The sequence below is a fragment of the Odocoileus virginianus genome, chromosome 6 (genome assembly GCF_023699985.2).
Source record: "Odocoileus virginianus isolate 20LAN1187 ecotype Illinois chromosome 6, Ovbor_1.2, whole genome shotgun sequence".
Taxonomy (NCBI): domain Eukaryota; kingdom Metazoa; phylum Chordata; class Mammalia; order Artiodactyla; family Cervidae; genus Odocoileus; species Odocoileus virginianus.
Window position 1 is genome coordinate 11,214,263 of NC_069679.1, and position 24,794 is coordinate 11,239,056.

Here is a 24,794-nt window from a genome sequence, read left to right on the forward strand (position 1 = left end):
TCAAGTTCACTAACCTGAAGGTCCAATGTATAAATCCAGTCAACTAGTTAGCCAACCAACTAGTTAATCAGTTCTGCAACTGATGGGTAAACCATCGTGATCTTTTTATCCAGATGTTAACTGGTTTTGAGTTTTTATTATTCTCTTCTAATTAAAAATGCTATGTAAATATAGATATATATGTAATGTAAAGTTAAAAATTAAAATCAAGTATTTTTATGGAAAAAAATATTGTAAGAGGCAATATAAGAAGGCCAAACAACCCAATTTAAGAGTTTCTATTGGCGCGCCTCCTTTTCTTGGCTGCCTCCCAGTTCTAGATTAGCCGCCGCCATGGGTTTTGGAGACTTGAAAAGCCCCGCTGGCCTCCAGGTGCTCAACAACTACTTGGCGGACAAGAGTTACATAGAGGGGTATGTGCCATCACAAGCAGATGTGGCAGTATTTGAAGCCATCTCTGGCCCACCACCTGCCAACTGTGTCATGCCCTGCCTTGGTATAATCACATCAAATCTTATGAGAAGGAAAAGGCCAGCCTGCCAGGAGTGAAGAAAGCTTTGGGCAAGTATGGCCCTGCTAATGTGGAAGACACCACAGAAAGAGGAGCTACAGATAGTAAAGATGATGATGACATTGATCTCTTTGGATCTGATGAGGAGGAGGAAAGTGAAGAAGCCAAGAGGCTAAGAGAAGAACGCCTTGCCCAGTATGAGTCAAAGAAAGCCAAAAAACCAGCACTTGTCGCCAAGTCTTTCATCTTATTAGACGTGAAACCTTGGGATGATGAGACCGATATGGCAAAACTAGAGGAGTCCGTCAGAAGCATTCAAGCAGACGGCTTGGTCTGGGGCTCTTCTAAACTAGTTCCGGTTGGGTATGGCATTAAAAAACTTCAAATACAGTGTGTAGTTGAAGACGACAAAGTTGGGACAGACATGCTGGAGGATCAGATCACTGCTTTCGATGAGTATGTACAGTCTATGGATGTGGCTGCGTTCAACAAGATCTAAAATCCATCATGGATCAGTGCCCTTAAATAAAAGTTTGAAAGACAAAAAAAAAAAAGAGTTTCTATTAATCAAGTTTTAACAGTTTGAGCATGAAATATTATTTTTATTATGGTTACTTCGAGCAAATTGAATCTACAAAAGACCATGGATTCATCAGTTCAGTTCAGTTCAGTCACTCAGTTGTGTCCGACTTTTTGCGACCCCATGGACTGCAGCACGCCAGGCCTCCCTGTCCAACACCAACTCCTGGAGCCCACCCAAACTCATGTCCATTGAGTCGGTGATGCCATCCAATGATCTCATCCTCTGTCATCCCCTTCTCCTCCTGCCCTCAATCTTTCCCAGTATCAGCGTCTTTTCAAATGAGTCAGCTCTTTGCATCAGATGGCCAAAGTATTGGAGTTTCAGCTTCAACATCAGTCCTTCCAATGAACACCCAGGACTGATCTCCTTTAGGATGGACTGGTTGGATCTCCTTGCTGTCCAAGGGACTCTCAAGAGTCTTCTCCAGCATCACAGTTCAAAAGCATCAATTCTTCAATGCTCAGCTTTCTTTATAGTTCAACTCTCACATCCATACATGACTATTGGAAAAACCATAGCCTCGACTAGATGGACCTTTGTCAGCAAAGTAATGTCTCTGCTTTTTAATATGCTGTCTAGGTTGGTCATAACTTTCCTTCCAAGTAGTATGGATTCATAATATTTATTAAAACAGAGAAGTTAAGATAATGAGTACAAAAATATAGTTGTGATACAAAAAATAGATAACCAACCATGAATTTGCCTCTTGTTAATGGATTTTAACAAGTAGCTATTATTTGTATATGGATATTTTGTTTCTCCCACTTTATTGTTTTTTATAAAAATGTATAAAGCTATGTACACATATTTGTTTCAGAGGAAAAAATAAAATTGTGAAAGTGAGCAAACCAATAATCTAGGAAAAAAGCAGAAACTCAAGCAAAAGGAGAAACGAGTGGTTTGGCTGGTACTGAGTTGAACATACAACTTAAGTGGAAAGAAGGTCCAACACTTAATCAGGATCAGTGATCACACAATGTTACCACATAGAAAAAAGGAGCAACAGGGTCTTCCAAAAAGATGAATTAGTCAAATATTCCAAAGAGGAAGAGTCTACAACCCATACCCAATGCCTCATCTTACAGGAAATGAAACCACTAGATGGCCCTACTCATTTTAATAAAACACCAATAAGAAATACATAATTCTTTAAAAAGGTAACAGACCAAGTCAATATATCATACTGATAGGACATTGGGTTTTGTAACTCTGGCAAAGTGAGATTTTAAAAGTACATCATTTCCTGAAAGACAGCAGGTTGTAAAAAAGTAAAACCCAAGTGAAGGTGTGACCTTAAAATTCATGTTGCTGTAAGGCCGGAAGTTAATGCAGCCTGATGATGAGTCCTGTACCCAGACCAAAAATGGATCAGCCAGTAATCCAGATTCTACAGCTTTGGCTGGGCTGAGCACATATACTTTTTTTGGAGGGTCTAGTAATATTACTCTACCCCTGGGAAGAAATAAAAATGTATTACTGAAACCCTAGGAAGATATTAAAATAAGTATACTAATATCCCCTCGGAAGGTATAAAACAAGCACATAAATTATCAAAGAAATGAATAAGTTCATTGTTCCAAGGCTTTAGAATGTATTCAAGTATAAGTATAATAACAAGCTTTGTAGTCCCTGATTTGTGAAAGTTTTATGACATTTGAAGTATTCAAAAAACAGCCATAATGAATTTGCAATTGCATTTTAAATGATATAGGAGAACTTAATCAAATTATAGTTAGTTTAAAATTTCAAGATAATTTTTAAAAAAAATATTTTTATTAGGTATATGAGTTCAGTCATTTGAGCATTAAACAAAATACAAACTTCTAGCTCCTAATAGGAAAACTAAGAGACCGGGACTGTGAGGTCCCCTTCCCCTAAACCATCCCAGGGAGGCTGGAAACCTTTGCAGCACATTAGAATTATCTATGGAAGCTTCAAAAACTACTGATAGTCAGGAGCCCTCCTTGCACTATTTGTATCAGAATGTTCAGAAGCAGAATCTTGGCACTAGACTTTTTAAAATACACCTCAATTCCAAACAATATGCAGCCAGAGTTGAGAACTTGATTGAGGAGTTGAGAAGGCTGTGGAACAAACATCAAAGCTTTGAAAAGACCACAAGGAAACAAAAGACCATTCTGAGTTGGTGTGGAAGAAACTCAAGGCAGTCTGGGATGGGGACACAGTGGAACAGTAGGTGTAGCTGTGGAGGGTGAATTTTGCTCTTACTTATCCCCTACATTGCTTTGCAGGATTTTTTTTTCTGGCCCCATCACTTCCATGGACTAGAAATTAGCAAGAGCAGTCCAGATGCCAGGTATGCATGTGGGGGAAATGGAAGAGCTGGGGAGGTGGGTAGCTTTAAGACCCTGCCAATCTGAAAATTCAGTGGGAACCTGTGTAGAATATCTCGGAGAAGACAATGGCAACCCACTCCAGTACTCTTGCCTGGAAAATCCCATGGATGGAGGAGCCTGGTGGGCTGCAGTTCATGGGATCGCTAAGGGTCAGACACGACTGAGCGACTTCACTTTCACGCATTGGAAAAGGAAATGGCAACCCACTCCAGTGTTCTTGCCTGGAGAATCCCAGGGATGGTGGAGCCTGGTGGGCTCCTGTCTATGGGGTCGCACAGAGTTTGACAAGACTAAAGTGACTTAGCAGGCAGCCTCAATGACAGGGGACTAAGATTTTTATCTCTTCAAGATAACCTGCTTCTTTCCAGGAATTCAAAGAGATTCTCTGAGTGGGGCGATCCCTCATGAAGAAACTAGGAATGGAGTTGGTCTGCAGGTTCTGTGATGTGTGGTGCTTTCATTCCTAGAGATCTTCCCCAGCCTCCACCAGTAATCCTAAGTATGGATATCACACAGGCTATATTCTCTAACCACAATGCAATGATGTTAGAAATGAATTATAAAAAAAAAATTATTAGGAGAACCAGAGATCAGATTGCCAACATCCGTTGGATCATCAGAAAAGTGAGAGAGTTCTAGAAAAACATCTACTACTGCTTTTTTGACTATGCCAAAGCCTTTGACTGTGTGGATCACAAAAAAAAACTGTGGAAAAGTCTTAAAGAAATGGGAATACCCAGAGCACTGGACCTGCCTCCTGAGAAATCTTTATGCAGGTCAAGAAGCAACAGTTAGAACTGGACATGGAACAACAGACTGGTTCCAAATCAGGAAAGGAGTATGTCAAAGCTGTGTATTGTCACCCTGCTTGTTTAACTTATATGCAGAACACATCATGAGAAATGCTGGACTGGATGAAGCACAAACTGGAATCAAGATTGCCAGAAGAAATATCAATAACCTCAGATATGCAGATGACACCACCACACTTATGGCAGAAAACATAGAAGAACAAAAGAGTCTCTTGATGAAAATGAAAGAGGAGAGTGAAAAAGTTGGCTTTAAACTCAACATTCAGAAAACTAAGATCATGGCATCTGGTCCCATCACTCCATGGCAAATAGATGGGGAAATAATAGAAACAGTGAGAGACTTTATTTTCCTGGGCTCCAAAGTCACTGCAGATGATGACTGCAGCCATGAAATTAAAACACACTTGCTTCTTGGAAGAAAAGCTATGACCAACCTAGACAGCATATTAAAAAGCTGGGACATTACTTTGCCAATAAAGATCTGTCTAGTCAAACCTATGGTTTTTCCAGTAGTCATGTATGGTTATGAGAGTTGGACTATAAAGAAAGCTGATCGCCTAAGAATTGATGCTTCTGAACTGTGGTGTTGGAGAAGACTCTTGAGAGTCCCTTGGACTGCAAGGAGATCCAACCAGTCCATCCTAAAGGAAATCAGTCCTGAATATTCATTGGAAGGACTGATGCTGAAGTTGAAACTCCAATACTTTGGCCACCTCATGTGAAGAAGTGACTCCTTGGAAAAGACCCTGATGCTGGGAAAGATTGAAGGTGAGAGGAGAAGGGGACGACAGAGGATGAGATAGTTGGATAGCATCACTGACTCGATGGACATGAGTTTGAGCAAGCTCTGGGAGTTTGTGATGGGCAGGGTGGCCTGGTGTGCTGCAGTCCATGGGGCCGCAAAGAGTCGGACATGACTGAGCAACTGAACTGAACTGAACTGAACTGAGCTGAATTATTGGGAGACAATTTTCCATGGGTCTCTTGTGTTTCTGGATATTGTGTGAGCAGAAATATTGTCAGCTTTTGACTACCTTTTCAAGGATGTTCATAGAGCAACCAGCCTTGGAAAATAAGGGTATAATCTCCCTCCATGACAGAGGGCAGGTTTGTTTGCTGTCTAGGAAAATGAAGACGATGTCTGCCTGTGTGGAAAAGATGAGGTAGGCTGGCTTATACTTCCTTAGGCAAGATAGGAGTTTCCTCATCTCAGGATCCTTCAACTGTGACTGAAACCTCTTGCAGCTGTGTCCTCCTCCTGGACCCTTACATGCATCACTGCGGTAGGACTTGGGAGGCAAGGGGAACCGATGAGAAGATGAAGTCCTTTGTCTTTGACCTTTCGATCAAAGTCTCGAGTCTTTCGCCACTGTTTTTGAAACGGTGACTGACAACATTGGTAACTTAACGAGTAGGTAAAATATAAGACTCTTCACAGTTGTTGATAATAACTTTTAAAAATTCTTTAAGTGTAGATATGAAACTGCTTACAACTAAATAATCTTTAGACTAAAAAGGAATTCATGACTATCATATAGAAAACAGAATAAACAAAGTATTTTAAGCCAAAATTTATGGACTTAGCTGAAGCAGTATTTGGAGGGAAATTTACACATTTAAATAAATGATCAGGAATCAAAAAAGATTGAAAATGAATGAGCTAAGTGTTTAGTTCAAGAAAAAAGAAAAAAGAAATTAGAGCAAAACTAAAGAAATCAGAGAGAAAAAAAATACTGGGTTGGCCAAAAAGTTCATTTGGGTTTTTCCATCAGATCTAATGGAGAAACCCGAACAAACTTTTGGTCAACCCAGTATTAAGCAGGTAAAGAATCTCCCTTCAATTCAAGATACACAGGAGACTCAGGTTCTACCCCTGAGTCAGAAAGATTCCCTGTAGAAGGAAATGACAACCCACTCAGTATTCATGGGAAATCCCATGGACAGAGGAGCCTGGTGGGCTATAGTCCACAAAGTCACAAAAAATTGAACACGACTGAATGACTAAACAAGCAAGCAAAAAATATTATGGGCAGAAGTCAAAGTAAACAATAAGAAAACAATAATAATTTAAGATATAATAATATTAACAACCAATAATACTGAAGATCAGTAAAATTAAAAGCTAATCTTTAAATTTTTTTGAAAAGATAAACAAGATGGTCTTCTGGGAAGAAAGGAAAAAGATCATATAAAGCAAAATCAGAATGATAAAAAGGAAATAACTGCAGATGCATACAACATTTAAAAATTATAAAAGAATGTTGTGAAAGCTATAGTCTACTATATTGAACTTGTAGATGAAATAGATTTTTCTCTCTATGATATTTAAATTATTCAACATCAAGTAGAGCTTGGTGCTGGTTAATCAGCCTGGGCATGTGCCAATCAAAAGGGTGATCTCTGCTGCCAGACTGGTATGTCCTGCTCAAATAACAGCTCTGTATTTCTGAGATCAAAATTAAATTCCCAATTGGCCCAAGGAGAAATATAAATACCATACAGGCCAGTAAGCATTAAAGAAGCAAAATGGGAATCAAAACTTTTATTTTCCAATAAGCTACAGCCAGGAAAATTTTTTAGATGAAACATAGAAGAGCGAGGTAATTCCCTAGTTCATATATTCTCAATGGAATCAAAATCCACTGGTTTTTGAAGAAGGATAAAAATCTTAGATATTAAAATAGTGTGTAGTATATGTGCTACCAAAGTGAGCACTAAAATAGTGTGTAGTTCTCCAAAGGGTCACAGTACATAAACAGACAGCGTCTCTGCAGTATTAAAATTTCAAGGTGAAGGATTAAGGGAAAAAAACCTATCTAAAAAAGCTCTAGTGACAGGGGGAGATACTACCGAAAAAGAAAAAAAAAAAAAAGATTGAGGAACACTCCCTAAATTTATTTAGGAAAATACAGAAAGAATAGAAACTTCTGAGATTATTGTAACATTTTAAGAAGTCGCTCGCATGCTTAGTCACTCAATGGTGTCTGACTCTTTGCGACCCCATGGACTGTAGCCCGTCAGGCTCCTCTGTCCATGGGATTTTTCAGGCAAGAACACTGGAGTGGGTTGCCATTTCCTCCTAAAACTGAATCCAAAACTGAATAAGAAACACATACACACACAGACATATATAGTTATATACACATATGTATGTATTTATATTTGTAAGTGAAATATGCCTCTGTAGATATACAGTCATGTTCCATTATGAAAATGAGTGGAAAAGTCTTCCATAAATATTCAGTAAATGAATCCAACAATATTAAAAGTATATCTCAGAACCAGATTTACCCTTCTACCTTAAACAATGAAAAAAACTGGACAGCATATGGGGAGCAACTGTTTTAAGATACAGGATGATGTGAAGATAAAGACTGTGATTCCAGAGAAAAGGGAAACCAATGAGATGAGTCTTGCACCATTGTAGGTTTCTGCCTGAAGGTACATTCTAGACAGCAGAGTGTGTAGGGATTTCCCGAGCAGAACACAGTGTTCTCTCTGAGATGAGGAGCAGAGATTGGAGTTCTGGGAATCTGAGGTAGCTAGAAACTGTAGAGGCCGAGTTCCAGAGAGGAAAGCAATGTAGAAAAACAGCTCAGTCTTTGCTTAATACTAGGACGTGTAGACACAGTGAAACTCTTCTACATAATTTATGTACTTATTTATAAACATTTGTGCTCACATATATACATTTATGTACATATATAACTAGAATATTACTATTTGAAGGTAGATAATGAGTATTAGAGCTGTTTACGATACACTTTAAACCAACTATTGTATACAAAACAGAGTTTTAACTAATAAGTCCCCAAAGGAGGAAAAAAAGCTCATAAAACTATTCAATTAACCCAAAAGAAGTCAATAAAGTAGGAAAAAGTTCACAAATGACAGATGGAACAAATAGAAGTCAAACAGTGAGGTAGAAGCATATGACTTATTGTATAAAGCACAAATGGTAGAAACACCAAGTTAAAAGCCAGAGATTGTCAGACTGGATAATAAAGTAACACCTAACTATATGCTGCCTGCAAGCAATCTATCTTAAATGTAAAGACACAGTGCATGCATGCATGCTAAGTTGCTTGTCATGTCTGACTCTTTGCGACCCTATGAACTGTAGCCTGCCAGACTGCTCTGTCCATGGGCTTCTCCAGGCAAGAATACTGGAGTGGATTGCTATTTCCTTCTCCAGGGGGTCTTCCTGACTCAGGGATTGGACCCATGTGTCTTTATGTCTCCTGCATTGGCAGGCAGGTTCTTTACCACTAGCACCACCTGGGAATCAAAAGACACAGTAGATTAAAAATAAAAGTGGAAAAGATGTACCAAGTTAACCCTGGTCAAAATAAAGCTGGAGGGCTATACTAATACCAAAAAAAAGTAGAATTCATTGCAAATAATCTTAGCAGGGATAAAGAAGTTCATTTCATAATAATAAAAGGCTCATTTCACCAAAGGACATAACAGTGTTTTTGTACCAAGTATCAGAGCATCACAACAAATCAAGGAAAATGCTAATGGACCGGAAAGGAGAAGTTGGCAAATTTACAATGATAATCAGAGATTTCAACATCTTCTTTTAATAATTTGTAGATCAAGTAGAAAATCTGTTTGGACATAGAAAACTTGAAAAACACAATGTAACCATAAAGGTAAACCATATTTATATTTACAGAATACCCCACTCAATAACTACATAATACACATTCTTTTCAAGTGCCCAGGGAATATTGACTAAGACAATATTCTGGAATGTAAAACAAAACTCAATAAATTGAAAACAATTCAACTCATTCAAAATATGTTCTCTGACTACAATGGAATTAAATTAAAAAACAAGAGAAAAATACTTGAAAAATCTCCAACTGTTTGGAAACTAGCATACTTCTAAATAGACCATGGATCAAAGAAGACATCATAAATAAAATCAGAAAGCATTTTAAACTAAATGAAATGAAAACACAACATATCAAATATTATAGGAAGCTAGTAAATTAGTTCTTAGAGGGAATTTCTTGGGAAGTTCTCAATTAATGACCACCTTAAAAAGGTAGACAAAAATAGAGTATTTCAACCCCAAGGAGAAAACCAGTAAAGCCAAACACTTCCTTTTTTTAAATCAATAAAATTGATGGATCTCTAGTCAGATCGATTAAGACAAAAAGAAGACACTGGGGGAAGGAACTGTAATCACTGTTTCAGCAGACATTTAAACGATAATAAGAGGATATAATGAAACTCTACACACATAAATTTAACAACTTAAATGAAATGGATCAACTCTTTGAAAAACACAAACTACCAAAGCTCCTTCAAGAGAAAATAGATAACCTGTATCAGTTCAGTTTAGTTCAGTCACTCAGTCATGTCCGACCCCATGGACTGCTGCACACCAGGCTTTACTGTCCATCACCAACTCCCAGAGCTTGCTCAAACTCATGTCCATCAAGTTGGTGATGCCATCCAACCATCTCATCCTCTGTCATCCCCTTCTCCTCCCACCTTTAATCTTTCCCAGCATCAAGGTCTTTTCCAATGAGTCAGTTTTTTGCATCAGATGGCCAAAGTATTGGAGTTTCAGCTTCAACATCAGTCCTTCCAGTGAATATTCAGGACTGATCTCCTTTAGGATGGACTGGTTGGATCTCCTTGCTGTCCAAGGGACTCTCAAGAGTCTTTTCCAACACCACAGTTCAAAAGCATCAATTTTTTGGTGCTCAACCTTCTTTGTAGTCCAACTCTCACATCCATACATAACTACTGCAAAAACCATAGCTTTGACTTGATGGACCTTTGTTGGCAAAGTAATGTCTCAGCTTTTTAAAATGCTATCTAGGTTGTCAATCTCTATGCAGATATCTGTTTATTCTGTTTTGAAAAAGAGCATCTTTGCTACCAATCTTTTCAAATTCCAATATCATGTACGATGTGATTATACATGTAGAAGGTCTTTTGAATTGTTCTGCTACTTGCTCTGGATAAGGACTTTAGGTTCCCTTCATAAAAGGATCAAATGTTCTTCTTAAAGGAACTAACTAATATTCCATGGTGGAGAGTGTGACAGCTAAGCTCCAATATTTTTCAGCTGATGCAAGCTGGGTTCTAACCCATGTCCTGGGATTGATAAGAAAGTGCGCGAGATGAACTATTGGGATGCATCATTGCTCAATGTACATGATTAGGATTAACCTCTGGTGTATGAGACAGGAAGTCGGGATTGCTGGTCCATGGGCCAAGCTTTACAGTTAGCCTGAAGAAAATATCTGCCACTTCTTGTTTTCCAAATCATGTATAATTTTTCCATACAAATCTTGAGTTCCTATTTTCCAAACACCTCTCCGTCATAGCTTTTCTTCCAAGGAGCAAGCATCATTTAATTTCATGGCTGCAGTCACCATCTGCAGTGATTTTGGAGCCCAAGAAAATAAAGTCTGTCACTGTTTCCACTGTTTCCCCATCTATTTGCCATGGAGTGATGGGACCAGATGCCATGATCTTAGTTTTTTGAATGTTAATTTTTAAGCCAACTTCTTCACTCTCCTCTTTCACTTTCATCAAGAGGGTCTCTAGTTCCTCTTCACTTATGGATTACGCCAAAGCCTTTGACTGTGTCGGTCACAACAAACTGTGAAAATTCTTCAAGAGATAGGACTACCAGACAACCTTACCTGCCTCCTGAGAAATCTGTATGCAGGTCAAGAAGCAACAGTTAGAACTGGACATGGAACAACAGACTGGTTCCAAATTGGGAAAGGAGTACGTCAAGGGTATATATTGTCACCCTGCTTCTTTAACTTATTTGCAGAAGCACAAGCTGGAATCAAGATTACCAGGAGAAATATCAATAACCTCAAATATGCAGATAATCTGTATTATCTCTGTATTAAAAAAACAGAGACATCACTTTGCTGACAAAGGTTCATATTGTCAAAGCTATGGTTTTTCCAATAGTCATGTACAGATGTGAGAGCTGGACCATGAAGAAGGCTGAACGCCAAAGAATTGATGCTTCTATACTGTGCTGCTGGAGAAGACTTTTAAGAGTCCCTTGGACAACAAAGAGATCAAACCAGTTCATCCTAAAGGAAATCAACCCTGAATATTCACTGGAAGGAGTGATGCTGAAGCTGAAGCTCCAATACTTTGGCCACCTGATGCCAAGAGCTGACTCACTGGAAAGACCCTGATGCTGGGGAAGATTGAGGGTAGGAGGATAAGGGGACAACAGAGGATGAGATGGTTGGATGGCATCATTGACTCAATGAACATGAGTAACAAACTTTGGGAGATAGTGAAGGACAGGTAAATCTGGCATACTGCAGTCCATGGGGTCACAAAGCTTGGATACAGCTTAGCCACTGAAGAACAACACTCTATCTAGGACCAATAGCTTCTTGCTTTTACTCTCAAATCATCTATAATTTTTCCATAATAATCTTGTATGTTATTATTTCCACAACACCTTCTAATCCAAGTTTATTGTTAAGGTGGTTTCTTCAGTGAGGACAGGGAGCCTGCTGGCAAAACTGTAGGACGAGGCCTCCTGCTTTACTTTATAAACCTTGGAAGTTGTTCACTAGTCACTTAGTCATGTCTGACTCTTCTGCGACCCCAGGGACCGTAGCTCTTCAGGCTCCTCTGTCCATGGGATTTTTCCAGGCAAGAATACTGAAGCGGGTTGCCATTTCCTCCTCCAGGAGATCTTCCTAACCTAGGGACTAAGCCCACATCTCCTGCATTGGCAAGCAGGTTCTTAACCACTGAGTCACCAGAGAAGCCAAACTTTGAAAGTACTATTTGACTTTTAAAACTGTATATACATCATTCCTATATAAAATTAAATCTGTAAAGAAAAGGTCTAGTATGGTTGCTATTTCTCCCCGTCCTGGGCAGGGACCACTAATCTATAACAGTGCTCCTTTCCACTGACTCACAGCCTCCTAACCCTTCTCAATAAGGTACTCCAAGCAGGCACTACCAATCAGAGTTGACATGAAACCAGTTCTCCATTCCGGATGGTTTTCACTGCCTCTGTGAACAGATTTTGCTTTTGCTTTTCTAACTCTGAACTCTGTGCCTTTTTCCAGAATGATTCCAAGATTCAGCTCTCTGATGTCATAGACCATAGCCCATGATGTTTACGGCTCCTAAACCAAGCTGTGCCTCACTGCCAGGAAGCCTTCTGTGGCCTCCCTGCCCAATGGGGAGTGGAGAATTAACAACTGTAGTGTACAGGAGTAGATTCATTTAAAGAGGTCTGAACAGCCAGAATCCCTAAGAGAAACCCCCTTTGGGAATAGCGGGTGCAGCCAACTGGACATTTTATTGCCTCAGAGGTCTTCAGCCCTTTATGTCAGTCTGAGTCACCCTGGGGAGAGGGAGTGACCACTTAGCATTCAATTATTTCCTCTCTAAGAAGAGTATCAGCTTCTACAGCCATTCCAACTGTAATTGGCTTACCCCAGGTAGAGAGATCTTACATTATATCTGCAGAGGGTGTGGCACAGGAAAAATTACAGCAGTGAGATCTGTTATCCCACGCTCCCTCCCATCAGGAAGAGCACTGACATTTTTTAATATTTTTCCTTGCAAATCTTCAGTCTCGGAAGCAGAGCAATCCATCATGTTGTCAACACAAATAGGCCTCATAAAATTCAAAGTTAAAGTCACCTCTGACAGTTTCCTAGCCCATAAAAACGAGGGAGGTAGACCAGATAATCTCTCAGGGTCTTTCCAGCTCTCACATCCAGTGATTTTACGGCTTCAGTCAACAATATAAAACAAGAGCAGAAAGCAAAAGACTTCCTTTAAAACTTAGCACAGGTTCTGGAGGAAAAGAGGATTGAGTTGAGAGGTAAGAAGCCAAAATGAATTCTGAAATGAAGTAGGACAATGACAACGTGCTTGTAAAATGTATCACCACCCAAGTGCCTTCCAATTGGCTCTGGATAATTTCCAGACTGGGTGGTAACCGACTGATAAGCATCATTCTTGGTTAATATAACCATGACTTGTTGTGTTTGCCAAAGATTGGAAGAAAACTGAGCCAAGATCTGGAAGCCAGAAGTTCCCACTCCTGCCCTACACATCTAGCCTTTGGATTTTTACATTTTCTACTACATTTCAAGGCAAGTAACTTTAATTTTGCTCCTCTGTCCTCTGTCACTGTAGAATAGCACATCTCCATGGAAATAGAGGATGCCTTTACCTTCACCAAACCTGCTAAAATTCTTCTAGAATCTGACATAGCGGGATTTGCCTTTCAGTTGGTGGAGGTTCAGAATGTAGCCCATACACGAAGAGGTGCTTGTTCCCAGATTGCAAGCACTCTCCAAAATCCAGAGATACAAGAGATCTCTCATGGAGGAAGCAGTAGCTGCAAAAATTAAAGTGGAACAGTCACAGGCAAGCAAAGCTTAAGTTTGGCACAGAATTTGGGACCATTGCTTTGGGAGTCAATGACATCCAGATGGGAATGGAAGCCTCCGGGGTGGGTGAGGCAGATCAGGGAGAACAAGTGTGTGCAGGGGAAGAGGTGACTTGGGAGAGGAGGCTGGTGGGGTGGGTGCTGTCTTGGGTCTGTTCCTAAGAGGCATGTTTTTCCAGCCTCTTCATGCCTTCACACACCTCCACTTAGGGGAGTGTTGCATTTCTTCATTCACTTAATTGAATCATCCATTCTTTCACTGACTCACTTACTCAATTAGTCAAAAAGCATTTATTCAGCACCTACGATGTGCCAAATATTGTCTTAGTTACTGAGTTCACGTGGAAGGATAGGACCCTGTCCCTACCCACCAGGGCTTCTCAACCTAGGCTGGGGAGCAGATGCCATTTAGCATGGTCCACACCATGGTGTGGTGAGCAGATAAGGTGGTGGGAGCATAGGAGAGGGGCAGCTAAACCACTTTTGTGAGGGGGCTCAGTGGGTTTTTTAAAGGAGGGCCTGCCTTAAGGGTCCTGAAGAGTGTGGTATTATTTGCAGGGTCCTGAAGCGGGGAGGCAGTTGCCTCCTAGGTTCTGGGGCAGCTTTCAGGATGTCTCAGAGACAAGGAAGAGCACATGGGGCTTGGAGGTCTACAGGAGCTTCAGAGATCTCAGCTGATGAACTGACCACTTGCTTTGTGGTAGGCGGGAGCCCTCATCTTCACTGGAGTGTTTTCCTGCACGCCTCTGTCTAGGAAATCGCCTTGTTTGTTCTGGCCACATGAATTCACGTGGTTTGATTGTATTTGACTCTGTGCAGTTGGGTTCAATGAAAGGTTCCCTCTTTGGAAGGAATGTGTAGATTTTTGAACCAGAGAATAACAGAAGAAATCGTGCGGTAGTAGTCAAGGTGATTGATCGGTGAAGGAACTGAAGGGAGAGCTTTCAAAAATATCTGGTCGCCATTAGAGGCACTGGAATGGCACACCCACAGCATTTGTATCAGGCATCAGGAGAAATGGGCTTCCCACATGGCACTAGTGGCAAAGAACCCACCTGCCAATGCAGATACAAGAGATGCAAGTTCGATCCCTGGGTCAGGAAGATCCCCTGGAGAAAGGCATGGTAACCCACTCCAGTACTCATGCATGGAGAATCCTATGGACAGAGGAGCCTGGTGGGCTGCAGTCCATAGGGTCGCAAAGAGCTGGACACGACTGAAGAAACTTAGCATGCACACAACCAGAAGAAATGCAATAGACAGGTTACCTGAACTCCTCCCAACCACCTCATGAAAAGGGGTATTACTACACCCACTTTACAAATGAGGAAGCAGAGGCCAGGGTTTTGTCCAAGCCACTTGCCCTGTATCATTTTGAGAGGTCTGTCATGGTTTTCTAAACTAAGGAGAAGCTGAATTAAATGTTCAGAAGTTAAGATCCATGTTGGGGGGAGAAGCAGTACAACTGAGTGGTTAGGTGTGAGCAGCTCAGGAGAACTCCCATGAGTTGGCAGATGTGACAAGTAGTGGTGTCAACCTTCACAACAGGGAACCTAGGAAAGGTGATGGATTTTTAGCCTATATTCTCATCATTCTTCATTCTACTGATTCTGTAAAAGATCACCCCTAGAGACACAGCAGCAAAAGTGAAAAAAAGAGGCAAAGGTCCGAGTAATTATGGAACTTGTCTTCTAGTGGAGGAGCAGATAAACATGTTGAATGTGTTTCCTCTAGAGTAGGATAATGAGTGATAAACATCAGGGAGAGAAACAAAGGAAAGGAAAGAACACCAAAATGTCAGGCTGGTGACATTTTTAGAAGTGGCCAAGAAAGTAGCATTTGAATTAAGACCTGAAGAAATTGAAAGGTGAACTGTGAGGATATCTGGGAGGAAAGTGTTTCTGGCAGAAGAACTAGCACGTGTAGTGCCAATCCTGGCTTTGAAGCCTGTTTAATTTCATGGTCATTCCAGGGATCTCTTGGAAACCGATAGGAGGGCACTCTGTCCCCTGTATGGTATTTTTATGTTCATTTTTATGGGGCATTTATTTTTTTCTGCTAAAAATATCCTGTGCCTTTCTGGAGGTAGGGGTGGGGGGAAGTGGAGTGGAAAAATTATTTCACCATCTCACTTGCAAATCTGCTCAGTGGACTGGAGTCTTTACCTACTGTGGGTTTGAGCACTGGCTTTCCATGCCCATTTCTGGATGTCTTCACTAACATATTCCAGCCCAGGCCCTTCCTGTTTTAATGAAAGGAAAGCAGTGAAGTCCTGCCCACTCATCTTAAAAACTCCCTCCGGATGGCCTGGCCAGTTTCCATTTCAGTAGATGGCACGAAGCTGAATTCATGGAGCATAGAAAGTCTGAACATCTGTTTCTATGGGTCTAAATGATGTCATTTGTCCTGAAACACCCCCAGCCCCACACACAGACAGCCCAGATTCTAAATTTGGAGGAAAAAAGAAAAAACAGAAGGGGAATTCCTACTGGAGTAATGTTCTAGATGTGGAGGGGCACCCAAATCTGGCTTCCATGAATGGACCGATTGAGCTAGGTAGACTCAAGAGGGTTAATCTCCCCTCATTACTTCCCTAAACTCTGTCCTTTGAAAAAAAGAAAAGAAAAATAAACTGAGAAAAGTCATTACTGTGTGAAATGGAGCTGGGGATTAGGATTTCCACGTGTCTAAGAGCAACTGAGTCATTACCAGCGCATAGATTCAAGGTTGATTTTAGGGTAGCTGAGTTCATTCACCACAAGATACTTGACAAACTGTCTAAAGAAAATTTCACTGTGACCCGGCCCAAGTCAGAGTAACAGCTTGCTTCAGACAAGTGAAAATAAGTCAATAACATCCCAATGGTAAAAGGAGGTGGGATAGAGACTGGAACATGGAAAATGAAGGAAATCATGTGAAGGGGACTTTTTATGGGTCAGAAAGAGGCGTTCCTCCCTAAACTTCAGGAAATTGTTCTTCAGCATGAGGGGTGTGATCCTTCCAGGTCTCAGAACCAGAACTTGGGACCACCATGCTGGTCAGTTTTGGTTTCGGGAAGGATGAGAAAGGAACATTTTGCGAACAATATTTAGCACTCCAGGTCAAGTGGGTTGCTTTAAACTCCAGTTCAGGATGGGGAAATTCACCAATTCAGGTGGTGGTAGAAGGCAGGGTGGGAGTGGGTAGGGAATGGCTTAGGTTCTGTTTTGCCAGTTTGGAGCACTAGATTCTTGATTGGCAGCAGCATATGGGGGTCCTACTGGTAGAAAACTAGATCCACAGCAACATCTGGAGAAGTGCTTTGTCTTAATACTTTAAGAAGATAACAAAAGATTTGTTGACAGTGTTTGAACCTATACTTCTGAATAAAATCTTTCTGCTATGCTGTAGATAATGTAAGTTTAATTATATACACCTATACATAAGGGTTAACCATAACAAGCCTGAGACTGCTGTCCTTAGGAAGGCTTGCTTGTCATGGTAGCCCTTGGCTGGTGTGTGGGAATTGTTCAGTAAACAGTTCCTGACTCTGATCTAAAACTTCCCTAATTGATAAGGGTAGCTCACTGTGCCTACCCTGTTTGAACTGGGTTGGCCAAATCATTCCTTTGGGTTTTCCAGTAAAATGTCATGGAAAAACCCAAACAAACATTTTGGCCAACCCAACATCACGTGGTTTATGCTAATCACCTGTTTTCCTTCTGGGAGTCTGGAGTGTTGATACAACAGGGTGTCTATATGATCAGCCTCCCCAAAAGCCTTTGACACTGAGTTTCTAATGAGCGTCTCTGATAGACAGCACTTCATATGTATTTTTACAACTTGTTGCTGGAGTAATTAAGCTTGTCCTGTGTGGCTCCACTGGGAGAGGACTCTTGGAAGCTTGCACCTGGTTTCCTCTGGACTTCTCACATGCCTTTTCCCTTTTGCTGATTTGGCTCTGTATCCTTTCACTGTAATATATCACAGCCATGAGCGTGACCATAAGCTGACTCCTGTGAGTCCTCGCAAATCACTGAACCTGGAGGTGGTCCTGGGGACCCCAGCACAACACTAAACCATACATACTTTAAGGCTGGGTTCTAAAGTTAATGACCAGTTCCTCTGAAGAATTCAAAAAATTCTTTAATTAGGTGGGGTTAAAAAAAGTGTTGATTCCAGTCTGGATAATTGTGTTGACCTCTTCTTGGTGACCCCTACTGTTCCTGTCCCATGCCCCGTCCCCAAGAGTAATTGATTCCCCATACCCCTTATGTGTGCTATTCTGTCTCTACTTTCCTATCATGGAGCGGGGTCAGGGCAGAGACAAGGAAGGAGTGTTGGGATTTATCAGTGGTTAATGCTCAGAACTCCATGAGTGTTGGCAGTTCAGCTCTTAAGCCAGCAGGAGAGTGATGGTGATGAGCTGACCTACAGGCCCAGTTCAGGACAGACTCCTTCAGCAGGGCATAGATGGGCTTATCCCAAGTGCCTTTCTGCCTGAGGTTTTTTTCTGATTCCAAGCTGACCTACTTTCACGTGGTTTCCACATACTCTTTCTTCAGCTGATGCAATCAGTTAATTAACAGAGAGTCGTGCTCTGGCCTGTGGGCATTAGCATCTGTAAGGTGGCTATGTCTGTCTATAACCTCGTGCGCTGATTTGGCTCTCAAAGAAAAAACTGATCCAAGTTCAGCAGTATGCCTCACTCATGGTTCCTTCCTCCATCTGCAGCTACACCTTGTATGCAGAATTACTTTGAAGACTGGGGTCATTTCTAGAACAACCCGCAGGGAAAAAAAAAAAAAAAAAGCAAGTTTTCAGCTTGTATGTGCTGTTCACGGTCTTAGAAAGACATTTGCCATGTATCCAGTAGTGTCCCAGACAGCCACTCAGATGTGGAGGCCTTCCTGGCAGGACGAGTCTATTTTGCTAGTATTATTTCCTTCTGCAGACATAGCGTATATCCGTGAAAATACGAGAAGGGACCTTGGAAAGTACACAGGAAGCATGCTGAGAGGAGGCCCATGTTGAAAGTCTGGAAGATGTGTTTATTTCATAGACTTGACTCCAAGGGCTGGTTTTCTAAATTGCCTAGCCTGCTTAGCTTTGGAAGAAAATAGTCCATAGGTCTGGCAGCCCCCATAGAAGGCCAAAGGAAAGTAGGACTCCTGGATGTGGAAAGTGAAAGTACTCAGTTGTGTCCGACTCTCAGTTGTGTCCGACTCTCAGTTGTGTCCGACTCCAGGCCAGAATACTGGAGTGGGTAGCCTTTCCCCTCTCCAGGGGATCTTCCCAGCCCAGGGATTGAACCCATGTCTCCTGCATTGCAGATAGATTCTTGACCAGTGGAGGTGAGAGGAATAAAGGAGCAGAAGTATCTAGATAGCCACAGGATCCAAGGGTAGGAGAAGGAAAGAGAAAGTGTCCATGGATGAGGGGCCAGGAAACCCCAAGGACTTCTTGTCTGATTGAAGTCTTATCACCCCCACTGAACAGTGGAATAGGATTGAGAGACCACTTATGATTGTTAACCCAGGGTGGACCTTCATAGGTTGCTATAGATGGACTGTTACAAGTGGCTTCAGATCCAAAAAGAGAAACCAGTCAATGTGTTCTGTCTCTGCATGATGGACAAACTGAGAGTAAGACTTTTGGATAATGTGCTCCCCATGCTTCCAACATTACAAGCTTCACAGGGAAATAGAAAAATCTCACATTTATGATGTCAGGAAGTGCTGGATGAGCAGAGGAATGTACTAGAACTATCTGGAAATTTTTCCTTATTGTTAACTTCAAAAGTCTCTTTAACTAAGGTGTTTGGGGTCAGAAGCCTTTAAGGGAACATGATGTGAAGAAGGTCTCCTTTCATATCTAGAGTCTTCTCTCCATCTTTAACGACTGTGAATAGAGACCCCGTCATTTTCACTGACACACATTGGCTGTGCGCCTGGGGTGGTTGGGGGAAGCCATAGAGTAACTAAGACACAACCTCTTCCCTCATGGAGCTTACCGTCTAACATGGGGACGCCCTACTGTTGAATAGAGGGCTAGTTGGTGGACCAATCCCAGCTCTCACTGGTGCAGTGTTCTATACTTACATATTGCCCATCTGCAGACAGATCTGCTCAGAAGACTGTGAAGGCTATATTCTTTCCCCAGAGCAATGGCTTTCAGCACCACCTGTAAATATCTTGTAAGGAGGTCTTCAACAAGCATATTTTAGTTTCTCATAATTCAAAGCAATCCAACGTTTATTAAGGCCTAAAAGAATGGAAAAGAATGTGGTCTGTAACCTCAGGTCCCCTGATTATTCTCTTGAGATTGCCTGTGAACCCCAAATCATTGCTTGGCAGGCAGCACAAAACCTCCAGCCCCAGCTGAGCCATTTAATAGGCGCTTAGGTTGAAATTTTGCAAATTTTCTAGAGAAGAAAAAAAGCAATTTCCCTAAGCATACAGAAATATTTCATGCAGCTGCACTTGTATCCTACACATTTCTTCCTGCTGCGAAGGATGACCTGCCTCTGCCTCTGTCCAGGGAAACCCACCACCTGTTCACAGGATCCTATCTCTTCTTTCCATTCAAAGACATTGCATCTTTCTCTTGTATCATTAACTTTCCTATTTCTTGTGATTTTTATCCCATTGACATATCAAAATGCTGTAAGTCCCTTTTATATTAAAAAATAAACAAATCTTGCCTTGACCTCCAGTTCTTTATCTATTATTTATTTTGCTTTCTTTATAGCAAAATTCCTTCAAAACAACTGTTGCTCCTAACTCTACCTTTCCCTCTTCCTATTCTTTGACCCTTATCTGTCAGATTTTCATCTCTATAGTAACACTGAAACCAGAATTCTAGTAGACACCAACAAGTCTCATCTTGCTAAATCCACTGGTCAATCTTATCTTCATATCATTTGACCTCTCATGAGTATTTTACATAGTAGGTCATTTCCTTCTTATGAAAACCCTTTTTTTCGAATTTTGGGGTAGCCCACTCTCCTGGCTTACTTTTTTATTTTTTTTGCTGCACTGACTCTTTGGGGCGATGCACATGTTTTTCTCTAGTTGTGGCATGTGGGTTTAATTACCCTATCATGTGTGGGATCTTAGTTCCCTGACCAGGGATTGAACCTATGTCCCCTGTATTGGAAGACAGATTCTCAACAGATGAACCAGCAGGTAAGTCCCTCTCCTGGTTGATTTACTCACTGATTACTCCTCTGCGCCCCTTGCTGGATTTGCCTCCTCTTGCTTCGTTCTAAGTGTTGAGGTGTCCTAGGCTCCTTCATCAGACTTGTTCTCTATCTCCCCTCACTCTTAGCTGATCTTACCCTGTCTCATGATTTTAAATGCTATTAATACTCTAATGACTTCTCGAGGGTTTAGGGTGGTACAGAACTTAAGTGGGAGCTGGACTAGGAGCTCGGGGCTCGAGCAGAAATGCGGGGTGCTTCACTGATCCTGGAGTGGAACCCATCTCTCCTTCCAGCATGTCCTTGCTGGGGGTCTGGAGCCTGGGAAGTTGGAGTCTTTAATGAGCACGCTCTGGAAGTGTGTCAGCTACCTGATTACGACGCCCTCGGGGGTGGAGGGTGCTCCCTGCCCATTCACGTGGTGTTTCCCCTGCGTCTCCACCTTTGCCTTTCAGCATAAGGCCCATCTGCCGTAGCAATGCCTCCAGTGTGTGGCACCTCGTGGGGTGTTCCTTCTGAGCAGCACAGTGTTTCCTTAAAGAAACACACACCTGGAAGTGGAATTTCTGGAACGACTCTTGGATGCTTTCCAGAGGAACCCTAGCAACACGTGCAAATATCCTTGTATTTTTCAACATGGCAACGAATATTTCCTCTCTTCCTTTTTAGTGTGGGGGCTGGGCTCAGTGAGTACTCAGGCAACTCATTTCTGGGTGGCAAGGGTGGATAAGGTCAAAACAACTGCCGTCAGTTCTGGGTCGTTCCCACCAGCATCGAGTGTATTATTATTTTAATATCCCAGTGGAGACTAAAAATGGAAAGCTGAGAGGAAAAGATGGAGATGAGAATTCTGGACAGAGGGAATTTTAAGCTATGAGAGTGAATGCAATCTCCAAAGAAAAGAAGAGATAGAGGAGTAGAGGGAGGTGGATGGGAGGAGACAGGGCCTCAGATTGCTAGACCATAGAATTTATTGCCCAAACTGGAACAGCTTTGGGAGAGACAGGGGCCAAAATTAATAATGACGCTGGGAACTCAGACGTAAAGCAGAATTGTCTTAGGCACATGACGACACTAGAGTCACCTCTACTGAGGGACTGGTGATGATTGCCTTTGCCACGGCCCTGACATAACAGCAAGCAGGGATTCGCTACAGTCCAGAACATGAGTCCTTTTGGTTGGGTCTCCTGAGGGAGCCATTGTCAACTCAGGCAACCTGTCTTCCCTTGGCCGCTAAAGGCCTCTAGCCTTTCTCCTGTTTTAGCATCCTTCCTTGTGGACCAGTGAGGTATAGGATAGGACACAGATGGGCAGCTCTCTCCAAATGTCTCAAGGTAGAAAACTGTATATATTGGGAAATTAATAGAATTGTCAAAAGAATATAATCAGTTACATAAATTCCTTAACCAAAGCCATAATCCTATGATAAAAATTTTCATGATATTAAAACTGTCATCATGTCTATAAAATTCCCATCTCCCCCCAATTTAATGATAATATACCGTTGTCCCTACTTTGTTTCCAACCCAGTTTCTTTATCTGTGCCCTCCTACCTCTTCTGGGACCTTGATCCATATTTTATTTAAAAATTCATTTCTTGACCCTGAGTCTTCATTTTAACCTACATCTAGAAGAGTATAGACTCAATGTCTTCCATTTTCCTCTCCCACCTCTTCCACTCTCTGACCTGTATAACTTGGGCTTCTACCATCTCCATTTTTTTTTTTTTTTTTTGGTGTTTTGACCAGACTGAAGAGTTCTGACCATCTAAATCAGTGTGGTTCACGATAGGCTCTGACTAGCTTAGTCATTTCTGAGTGCTGGGTTTCTAAGAGAAACCAACTGGTTCTCAGTAGTTACCAAAGCAGCAAACTGATTCCAAATTCGTCAAAATCAGTTTTTAAATGGTTCTAACTGGGTCAATCCAACATCCCTGGTTCAAATTGGATAAAACAAGCTCAAGCAGGATAAAACATTCCGACTTAGGGCAAATTAGATACAGAGCAATTCACACTGACTGAGGCCAGATGAGCCTGGTTTTAACTTGTCCTTACCAGGTCAGACCAACATGAATTGGGTCACAGTGGTTCAGAAGGAGGAACTGAATTCAGTGAGGTGATACTGCTTTATACAGGGAAAAACAGTAAAAAATTATTTTTAGCAGAGCAAACAGATTCTAGCTAAATTAAACCAGCTTTAAGTCACATTTGTTAAAGTAGCTTGATTCAGGCTGTATCAAGTCAATTCTATCTTCAATAGTGTTGCCATTGCGGATTAAAACCAGTTTTGACCAGTTTAAACCAGATCTGGCATCATGACTTAAAAAATACTAGCTATTTACTGAGGAAGAAAAGATATGGATAAGTTATAAATGTCACTATATCTTATATCTTATTTACATTTTGCTTTCATAGATGAATGAGAGGTATATGAAATCCAAAGCACACCTTTTACCAATTCAGCAATTAAAACCAGTCAGTTTTAAAGGAAATCAACCCTGAATGTTCATTGGAAGGACTAATGCTGAAACTGAAGCTCCAATACTTTGGCCACCTGATATGAAGAGCTGGCTCATTGGAAAAGACCCTGATGCAGGGAAAGATTGAGGGCAGGAGAAGAGGGTGGCAGAGGATAAGATGGTTGGATAATATTACTGACTCAATGGGCGTAAGTTTGAGCAAACTCTGGGAGATACTGGAGGACAGAGGAGCTGGCGTGCTGCATCATGGGGTCTTAAGGTGTCAGACACAACTTAGTGACGGAACAACTACAATATTCATTACTTACAGATTTCTCTCAGCGTTAAAATTATTTTTACACTGTTGAGTTTTCTATATTTTAATCAAATCAAGGCAGGTTCTTAGCAAATAAAAACAATTCTCATCTAGAGAAGAGATTCCCTCAATGGAAGTGAACTACATGACCAGGCTCTGACCTCACTGGTATTTCAGGAGAACCTCTCTTTTTCATGGGGACAACACCCAGGTTTGAATTTCTTCATTAAAAGTAATTAATGAGGAGCTAGACCTACAACAGCACACATTTTCAAAGAGAAATGACTTCTCCAGATCTGTGAGGATTCTGTCCCAAGGTGGTGCTGCTTTTACGGAAAATATGTTGACTCATGAACTGCTGAACCATCTTTCCGTAATCTGAAAATAGCTCTCCAATAAAAACCTTTTTATATTTTTTTTTCTTCAAAGAATTTCTGGATTAAATCATAGTTTGATACTGATGGGCAGTGCAAAAGTGAACGAATTCAGAACTATGTTGATGGCTTCCGAGCCACCTGAATTGATACCTAATCATACTTATTTATCCAAATGGCAGACTAGTTTAGAAGTAGAACAAAAAGGTGTAGAAATTGAATGAGAGTACAAGTTATAGTACAATTAGTAATAAAACTGAAGTTGAAGGTCATTTATATGAACCACCTGGTGATTCAGCCACCTGCAATGCAGACTGCCTGCAATTCAGGAGATGAGGGCCCACTCTCTGGGTGGGGAAGATCCCCTGGAGGAGGAAATGGCAAACCACTCCAGTATTCTTGCCTGGGAAACCCCACGGACAGGGATAACTGGTGGGTTGCCCCCCATGGGGTCGCAACAGTTGGACACAACTTAGCAACTAAACCACCACCACATTTTAAAAAAGTATTTCAAAACCTGAAAGTAAATATTGGGTTTTGTGTTTCAAAACCAAACACCTACAAACTTGACACCTGGTCCTATTATATAACTTGTTTAAAGTTATATAGAATTGTATACAAATGAATTTGTTCTCAATACTTTAAGCTACTTGTAATCATATTAAAATGAGAACTTCCTTTTCATATCAAAGTTTGCACGCCAATGGCCCCACAATGTCCTCTGATAGGCTAGATTGTGAAGTAAGAAAATTCCTCTCTGCTACTGTACTCCC

At 41.3% G+C, this 24,794-nt stretch overlaps 1 pseudogene; it reads left to right on the top strand.

Moving 5' to 3' along the window:
* The first annotated feature begins 290 nt into the window (after positions 1 to 290).
* On the top strand, positions 291 to 1,065 carry LOC139035473 (elongation factor 1-beta pseudogene; annotated as a pseudogene).
* The last annotated feature ends 23,729 nt before the right edge of the window (positions 1,066 to 24,794 follow it).